The sequence below is a fragment of the Macrobrachium nipponense genome, chromosome 30 (genome assembly GCF_015104395.2).
Source record: "Macrobrachium nipponense isolate FS-2020 chromosome 30, ASM1510439v2, whole genome shotgun sequence".
NCBI lineage: Eukaryota > Metazoa > Arthropoda > Malacostraca > Decapoda > Palaemonidae > Macrobrachium > Macrobrachium nipponense.
In genome coordinates, this window is record NC_087218.1 from 9,391,040 (window position 1) to 9,400,308 (window position 9,269).

Sequence of the window (9,269 nt, forward strand, 5' to 3'; positions counted from 1 at the left end):
GGTCACGTAGGAACTCTATACCTCGCTAACCGGGGAGCCGCCTAAGGGCGTAGGATTCCGAAAGGAGTGAGAGAAGACGATGATGATCATGATGATTATGGAGTTATCCTTGGGGCCCTTCGGCGATTATCCTGCTGCTGTAAGGGTCGAAGGTGTAGAGGTTCGCAGCGGCGTAGGATTCTCTTCTCTATAGGTGATTAGTTCCACTCTCTCTCTCTCTCTCTCTCTCTCTCTCTCTCTCTCTCTCTCTCTCTCTTACTTACCTGGATATTACGCCGATGACCTTCGCTGTTGTGACGACTGTTAGGTATATAAATGAATTAGTCAATCAGTTTGACATAATGTAAGAATTTATATTTCACGTAGTTTTTCGTATATTATAATAATATATTATATATATATTATAAATAAATAAATATATATAATATTATATATATATATATATATAGTTGTAATATATCTAGGTCTATAGATTAAACTTTCGACCTTAATACATAATGTATATAGTATATATATATATATATATATATATATATATATATATATATATGTGTATATATATATATATATATATATGTATATATATATATATATATATATATATATATATATATATATATATATATATATATATGCATTCGTGGTCTTCCTATGTTAAGTGCTATCTGACACAGTGTCAAAATACAAAAACAAGGATCTATGAAGCCAAATATTGACATTGCATCTTCTACTGTGACCAATACAACTGCTACTATTAATCCTACCTCTTTTTGACAGAGACCATGACAACTATATATATATATATATATATATATATATATATATATATATATAAATATATATATATATATATATATTATGTTTTTGAATGCTTGTAAAAAAATATCACAGGATACATATTCGTCATAGTTTAAATAACTGTGGGGTTGGGGGACTGAGGGGAATTCTCCCCGTAACAGAAACATTAAAATATATAAACAAGGAGGCGGAATTAAATTGCAGGGGGGCAGCAAACTTTCCAGTGTTACTATACTAAAAATATTTCCGAACTGCCATTTGTTTTTCCGAGCGTAATGTGACGTGCGGAGAAAATGGGGGAAACAAGGGAGAAAGGATCATAAAATGAAATATTTAAACTGTATCCAAAAAAAAATAAAATAAAAAGGAGAGGAAAAAGATAAAAAAGAGAAAGCGGCCAAAACTTTTAGGTAAATTCTGCATCTTCATTTTGCTGGGAAATGGGGTGTGAAACTAGCCGTGTATGGCTTCTTCGGGGAGGGACTGTGTCGGGGAGGAGGATGGGGAGGGATGGGAGGGGAGTGGTGGCTGTTGACAGGATGATTCCGAAAAGAACCAGGGGTGGGGGTGGGTGGAGGGTGGCGAGAATCACTGCCAAAAAATTACTAGTTGTTTAAAATGTCATGAGCGAACACAAAATAATGAGGACGGGACAATGATGGGAAAAGAAATGACGGAAAATAGTATTGGCGTTGGAGAAGGCGCCGTGTTGTGCGGGGGTGGGGGGGGAGGGGGTCGTCTATAAACCAACAGACACGAAGCAGCCAATCACAGTTCGGAATGAACTTGGAAGATACGAAAAACACCTACCACATTAACTCTGAACTGAGGCATATTGTGAGAATGCTTCATTCGTGTCTTCGACTTGTAAACCAGTGTATAATCGTATTTCATAGTTTCTTAAAATTACGAAATTTTGGAGTATTTAAAATCACGAAATTGTGAAAATGTGAAGTACAGGTACCTATTAACCTTGTTTTAAAATCACAAAATTGTGAAACACAGGTACCTGTGAAAATTGTTTTAAAATCACGAAATTGTGAAGCACAGGTACCTGTGAAAATTGTTTTAAAATCACGAAATTGTGGAGTACAGGTACCTGTGAATCCTGGCAAAACTTTGGGGATATAAAGTTATAAAAAATTTTAACATTTAAGACATCGTTGGCGTGAAGGAACGAAGGGGTTATAAAGAATCCGCACCATATTTTAAAAAAGATTATGAGCATTTCAGACTGATTTTAAAAAATCAACGGACTTGAGTGGTTTAAAACTGTAATTTTCATAACTGATGTAAGACCACTCAATTCCGGTATATCTTCATACCACTGGATAGATTTTTGAAAGATTAATTATAAGTTGATGTAAGAATCGTACGATTAAGGGTATATAGTTTTATCTTTCAAAATACAGTTATGGCTTTATAGTTTTATCTTCCATTATATATATATATGTATATATATATATATATATATATATATATATATATATAAATAATATATATATATATATTGAAAGAAAAAAGTTTTTTTTTAATAATTATCACTATGTCTCATTTACTAATTACTATTGCAATCTGCAAATGGGAAGTAATAATAATAATAATAATAATAATAATAATAATAATAATAATAATAATAATAATAACAATAATACCATAAACCGCATATAACAATAATAATAATAATAATAATAATAATAATAATAATAATAATATAATAACAATAATAATAATAACAACAATAATAATAATATCAACAATAATAATAACACAGATTATCCGTTCAAGTAGCAAACTGGGGACACAGAACTCTGCGAACTTTTTATCGCGAGGAATAATAATAATCGTAATAACGGAGACACGTAACCAAAGCGAATAGTAGCAAATTTACGGGCAAATAATTTAGCGACAGGAAGACCATAATTATACCCTACATGTACAGAAAAACTTGTGTCTCCTTCACATAAAGGTAGAAAAAATCCGCAATTTAGTAAACATATAAAACATTGCATATGAATGTCCAGATGGGAACAGCCAAAAAAAATAAAAATAAAATAAAATTAAAGTCATAAACGTAAAAACATCATATTCCATACTTTATAAAACATATGAATGTCCAGATGGGAAAAGACGACAAAAAAACAAACAAATAAAAGTAAAATAATTACGAGAAAAATGCAACATTTTGAATATTTAAAAAAAGTAATTTTTGTGCAGGAATGTAAATGAACTCTTATACTCTTTCTGCCTCTATTATTTACCCGCAGGATAGAATACATTTATATCGAGCATATTTTTTGTTTGTATTATTGTTATTAATGCAGTAACATTCGTATTGATCAAACCAGAAAACCACTGAGGTACTCGACAATCTGGCGAAGAACATATGTCTGTACGAACGTGGAGCGAAAAACAGGCATGGTAAAATACGTTAAAATGCAGATAATGAAAGCCACAAAACTCGATTTTTATTGTTCGTGAAAAACCACAGCTTTTTATAGAAAGCAACGCCAACACACCCCCTCCCCCACAGCCCCTATTTCTTAGGACCCTCACCCTCCCCACCGCCACCCCCCCCCCCCACTTCCTCGCAAATAAAGATGATGAAAAACATATAATTGACTTCTAGAAGTTTTGGATAAGAAAAATTCCATTTCCATCAAAACAACAACTCTCCTCCCTACCATCTCCCTCTCCCTCCCTCCTCCTCCTCCTCCTCCTCCCCCTCCTCCTTCTTTCCTTGCTTAACGCATCCCTAACTCTTAATGGATGCTGTGTAAGGTCATCGATCTCTTGAAGAATAACACCGGAAATCGGCCATCAGCATCTCGCCCATTAAAACTGGACTAAATCTCCCCACCCCCGCCCCCCCAACACACAAATATCCACGCCCCTTCATCCAGCCCCCACCAATCCCCCTTTGTTCGCGAGTAATTGAAACCAGCCGAGCATTTTCTTGCAGAGCTGTCTCGATTGTCTATCCACTCTTGCAGAGCTATCTTGAGTCTATCCACTCTTGCAGAGCTGTTTTGAGAGTCTATCCACTGTTGCAGAGCTATCTTGAGAGTCTATCCACTGTTGTAGTGCTATCTTGAGAGTCTATCCACTGTTGTAGAGCTATCTTGAAAGTCTATCCACTGTTGTAGTGCTATCTTGAGAGTCTATCCACTGTTGCAGAGCTATCTTGAGAGTCTATCCACTGTTGCAGAGCTATCTTGAGAGTCTATCCACTGTTGAAGAACTGTCTTTCTCTACGCAAGCTTGTGTTAGTATTTTGTTGCATATTATTTGGAATGCACCTCTTGAAGGGTTATGATTTTGTGGAAAGGGGCCAGGGGTGGGCGGGCGGGCGGGGGGGGGGGGGGGGGGGAGTGTCATTCTGACATATGGGTCAAAAGAGGTCGAGAACCACTGCCATAGAGCTTATGTTTATCAAGCCTACCTGTTGGATTAGCCTTCCGTGCCATATACAACAGTATGTGGGAATTTCTATTTGCGTTAGTCTTCTCTGAAAGAACGCCCAAAAAATATTTGAGAGAGAGAGAGAGAGAGAGAGAGAGAGAGAGAGAGAGAGAGAGAGAGAGAGAGAAATTCCAACCGTCTCAAGAGAGACGCCAATGGTAAATCTGAAGTCTGAGGGAAAAAGTGAGGCAGAACATGACCAACTACAGAGAGAGAGAGAGAGAGAGGAGAGAGAGAGAGAGAGAGAGAGCACCAACACTATCGCATGCTTAGGTCTACTAATGACCTCTCATCCTCCGGGCGGGGAGATATGTGCCAGCAATTAATTCCGAAGTTATGAAGGCCTAATGAGTGTCATTAGATCATCTACTGGCCCGTACTCGCCTGCGTTTTCCGTCTCAACCCTCGTGACCAGGTAATTAATTAAGTGACCCCTGCAATTAAGTGGACGCTGCCAATAAGGTGTGGGTCTGCTAGGCCCTCTCAGGATATAATAATACTCACGGATTATGACTCGGGATATAACCCAGAGATAATGATGATAATGATAATGATAATGCCTCGTGATAGTCCTGGATTCCAACTTCTCGAACGTAAATTCCATCCGGGCTACGAGTTTTATTGACACCTGAGGGCGGAATTGATGAACTGGATTGCTCAGGAGAAGGAAAATGGGGAAACACGTGATCTATTTTTGGGTTTTGGCGTTTTCTGATTATTCCCGAGTAAAATGAATAATCTGGAATACGTAGGAGACTGGATGAGATTAATGTCACTTATTCATTTTCCGATACGAAAAAACAAATTTTTCCTTTTTTCTAAATATGTCGCATCAATGAAGTTTTAAACCGTAAAAAAAAAAAAAAAAAAAAATTGAAAATCGTAGGCCTAAAACCGAGAGAAATTGCCGCTCGCTAAAGATGGCTCCAACGATATCACAACCATAGTGCTTATTATCCTCACAACAACAACAATAACAACAACAACAACACCAACAACACTGGCAACTCATCGCCGTCTTTCGGTTGTCCTCATATGCAAATCTTCCCTTCTCCCCAACCCACCCCTCACCCCCCCCCCCCCTGTGGGCCACCCTCCCACCCGCCCCAGCCATGCTTCTACAGGTGAGGTCACGAATGCGAATCACCCATTCATAATGACTCAGTTCAGCGACTGACTCATCCAATAAATGACCCCTGCTTCAGCGTCAGTCAGTCCATCTGATATCGGCCTCATTCGCGCACCAACTGACACTCCGCTGCCATGTCTGTGTGTCTGTCTGTCTTGTGACGTCCGTCTGTCTGTGTGTCTGTCTGCCTCGACTTCCATTCCCGTCGGTGTTGTGTACCAACTGTTATTCCTTGTCACGTGACTATATATATATATATATATATATATATATATATATATATATATATATATATATATATATATATATATATTATATATATATATATATATATATATATATATATATATATACTTGTATATAACTGAATCACGAAAGTTTGGAACGTGATAAATGCATAAATGAAGGTATAAGCCACGAAGGAAAAGTGAAACACTGGAGTAGCTGCAAGAACTTTCGACTCAACGTCCTTTACTTAGTCAGTCTGCTAAGTAAAGGACATTGAGTCGAAAGATCTTGCTTCTACTCCAGTGTTTCACTTTCCTTATATATATGTGTGTATACACAAAGTAGAGTATATCAGATGTCCATACTTATACAATTAAACTACTTTCAACTACACATGTCGTCGGCTACCACACCAAGTCTTCTTGTTCGTTATCATCTCATCTTGACGTCTTTGTATCTGAATTAGCACGAAGCGTACACGGTCGTCAGATTCCTAATCTCTTAAAACGCAAGTGTAAAAAAAAAAGAGGAAAAAAACCACGTTTCCTTTCGGTAATCCCAAAATACCCCATCTCGTAAAATAAAGACTTTTGAGAGCCATCCGGCATAATATGGGATGACGATCCTCAATCTACCCTCGTAGCGATCAGTACCCTTCCCGACATGCCCCAGTAACACCTCATATACCCCAACCTTCTCCACACCCCCCTCCCCCCCGTCGCACCACCAGCGCTACCCAACCAATACCCAGCCCGTGCCCGTCTAACATCTCCCCAACCCCCCGTCGCACTCACCAGCGCTACCCAACCAACACCCAGCCAAGCCAGCGATATTTTGTAATCCTTGGCTGGTCACGATTGAAGAAGACCTTACTAGAGAAAATAGAGAGCTAAGTCCCAAACTGCAACAAGGGTAAGGTTACCTTGCTCGCTCCAATGCACATTCGGCCTTATAGTCCACGCCGGCTAGAAACGTTGCAGCAGGACAGGGCATGGGTATCCCTTGCAGGAGGAGGAGGAGGCAGCAGCAGCAGCTGTCCGCAGGACTCTTCAGCGATGCCACGAATCTGAAAGGATATCGTATTGTCAGTTAAGGAGGAATGAAAATAAAGGGTGAGGGGTCTCGCTTAGCCATCTTGTATATTGAACAGACAGTTTTTCTAACTGAAAGAGAGAGAGAGAGAGTGGGGGGGGGGGGGGAGATTAACAAACGATTCTTACATAAAATTTGTTAACAGAACCAGTGATGAGAGAGAGAGAGAGAGAGAGAGAGAGAGAGAGAGTTTTGAGATTAGAGAGACGAGAGAGAGGACGATTCTTACATAAAAATTTGTAAAAGAACAGTGAATGAGAGAGAGAGAGGAGAAGAGAGACAGAGAGAGAGATGAGAGAGAGAGAGAGGACGATTCTTACATTAAAAAGTTTGTAGAAACCAGTGATGAAGAGAGAGAGAGAGAGAGAGAGAGAGAGAGAGAGAGATTAACAAAAGATTCTGATATAAAATTTGTTAACAGGATCAGCATGAGAGAGAGAGAGAGAGAGAGAGAGAGATAGAGAGAGAGAGAGAAACATACATAAACTAACCATACCGAAATAAAAACATGAAGTAAAAATGGCAAGGAAAAGAGTTAGTTTTACAATTATCACGAGAACCATGACTAGCAACAGATGCTTAACAGTAAATGTTGAGTGAAAACAAGTTCAAAATTACATAAAAAATAATCCTTATAGCCAATGGAAGCTTTTCAGTTCAAACAAAGACAGGTAGTGGAAAATTAGATGTAGCTTTTCAACCTCAGCAATAATAATAATAATAATAATAATAATAATAATAATAATAATAATAAATAATAATAATAATAATGACAGCCTGTATATTGTCTAAGGAGTACAATTAATACAGGACACAGTTACAGCAGGTACAGTACTTATTACATTAGAAAAACCAGGAGCTGATATATATATATATATATATATATATAATAATATAATATATATATATATATATATCTGTGCGGCATATATATATATATATATATCTATATGGTATATATATTTATCTAATATATTATTAAAGTAATTATATATTTTTGCGGCTATATTAGATATAAATACAAACATACGGAAGAAAAATGATATGGACAAGAAAGCTCTCAAAACAAAAATAAAAAATATTCTTTACTATGATAATGCCTTCGTCCCCGTTTTGTCAACGTTTATTTAAAAAAAATTATTTGCTTTATAAATCGAGAAAAAAAGGATTTTTTGAACGAACAAATACCACCATGAAAAATTGGGAATGCCAAAAGGCACGACGCGCAAAAACCATAAGAACGCAAAGTATCGGCAACATATTTATACGATATTGACGGGGTACCAATGACCAGAAGAAAATGGAAGTAATAAATGAAGAGAAGCTGAAAGGAGAATAAAACAAAAATGAAGCATAGCGGAAGAAGAAGGGGATGAAGAATGAAACGAAGAAGAAGGAGCGAGAGGAAAATGAAGAATCAGGAGTAAACGAAGAGAGGTAAGGATGAAAGCGAAAAGGAGGTAGATGGAATCGAAGATAACGGAGTGGAAAAGGAAATAGGGAAGCCGAATGAAATGAAGGAAGAGTAAAGGAGAGAGGAGAGCCGATGGAAAGAAGGAGAAGTACCTTAGTTGTCCCATGAGCAGAAGTAAACGAAGAAAAAGAAGGAAATAGATGAAACGAAGGGGTACCGAAAGGGAGGTAAAAAGAGGTATATAATGTAGCAGGAGTCAGCAGAAGCAGAGAGGCTGCAGCGTTGGGGCCTCCTGAGCAGCTTGAAGACAAGTCGTGACTTTTTCCTCCATGCACAAGTTTTGATGTAAAGTTTCTCCATTTCGGGATTATGCAAACGGTTTATTTATGCAAATGTTTCCAGATTCGCTCTGCTTAGACGAGGTTTTCTGGCCTTATTCCACAACTCACTTCGGAGAGGGGGGCTTGGGGGGGTGGGGTGGGGGAAGGAAAGAAGAAGAGTGGGGGGGGGGAGGGGGGGAGGAAGGACGGGGTAGCAAAAGACCCCTCAAGTTTTACATTTCCCATCTCAGACTTTAACATATTGTATAAAATTATTCTTAATACTGCTTACTTCCCCCACCCCACCCACCTCCCCTTCCCCTCCCCCCTACCTGCTAGCTTCTTTGTACGTTCAGCCATCATTCATTAGAGGGATATATATCATCTATATATTTTACATAAATATGTAGGTATATATATATATATATATATATATATATATATATGAGATATAGATTATATATATATATATATATATAGATATATATATATATATATATATATATATATAGATATAGATTATATATATATATATAATATATATAATATATATATATATATATATATATATATATTGTTTCGGTAACATCTTAAGATATCCCGTTGGTAGCTGGAGCTATTTCACGGAAACCCAGAAGGAGATCAACATCTAAACAAAGGGGTTCTTTAAGCAAACTGTGGTTTTACGGAATTTTATCTCTCTCTCTCTCTCTCTCTCTCTCTCTCTCTCTCTCTCTCTCTAAAATAAAAAATGCAAGAAGACTGCGGGGAGATAAGATTTTACTTGTCACTCTCAATTTACAGAATTTGAAAAACAAAGGTATCA

The 9,269-nt window shown here is 37.4% G+C and overlaps 1 long non-coding RNA gene across 1 annotated transcript in view; it reads right to left on the minus strand.

Moving 5' to 3' along the window:
* Positions 1-262: 262 nt before the first annotated feature.
* LOC135202256 (uncharacterized) overlaps positions 263-9,269 on the minus strand; it is a 65,917-nt gene continuing 56,910 nt past the window's right edge. Inside the window, exons 3-4 of the long non-coding RNA XR_010311698.1 lie at positions 6,540-6,683; positions 263-300 (exon numbers count right to left, since the gene is read on the minus strand). This is a non-coding gene — a long non-coding RNA (uncharacterized LOC135202256). The remainder of the gene's footprint in view (positions 301-6,539; positions 6,684-9,269) is intronic.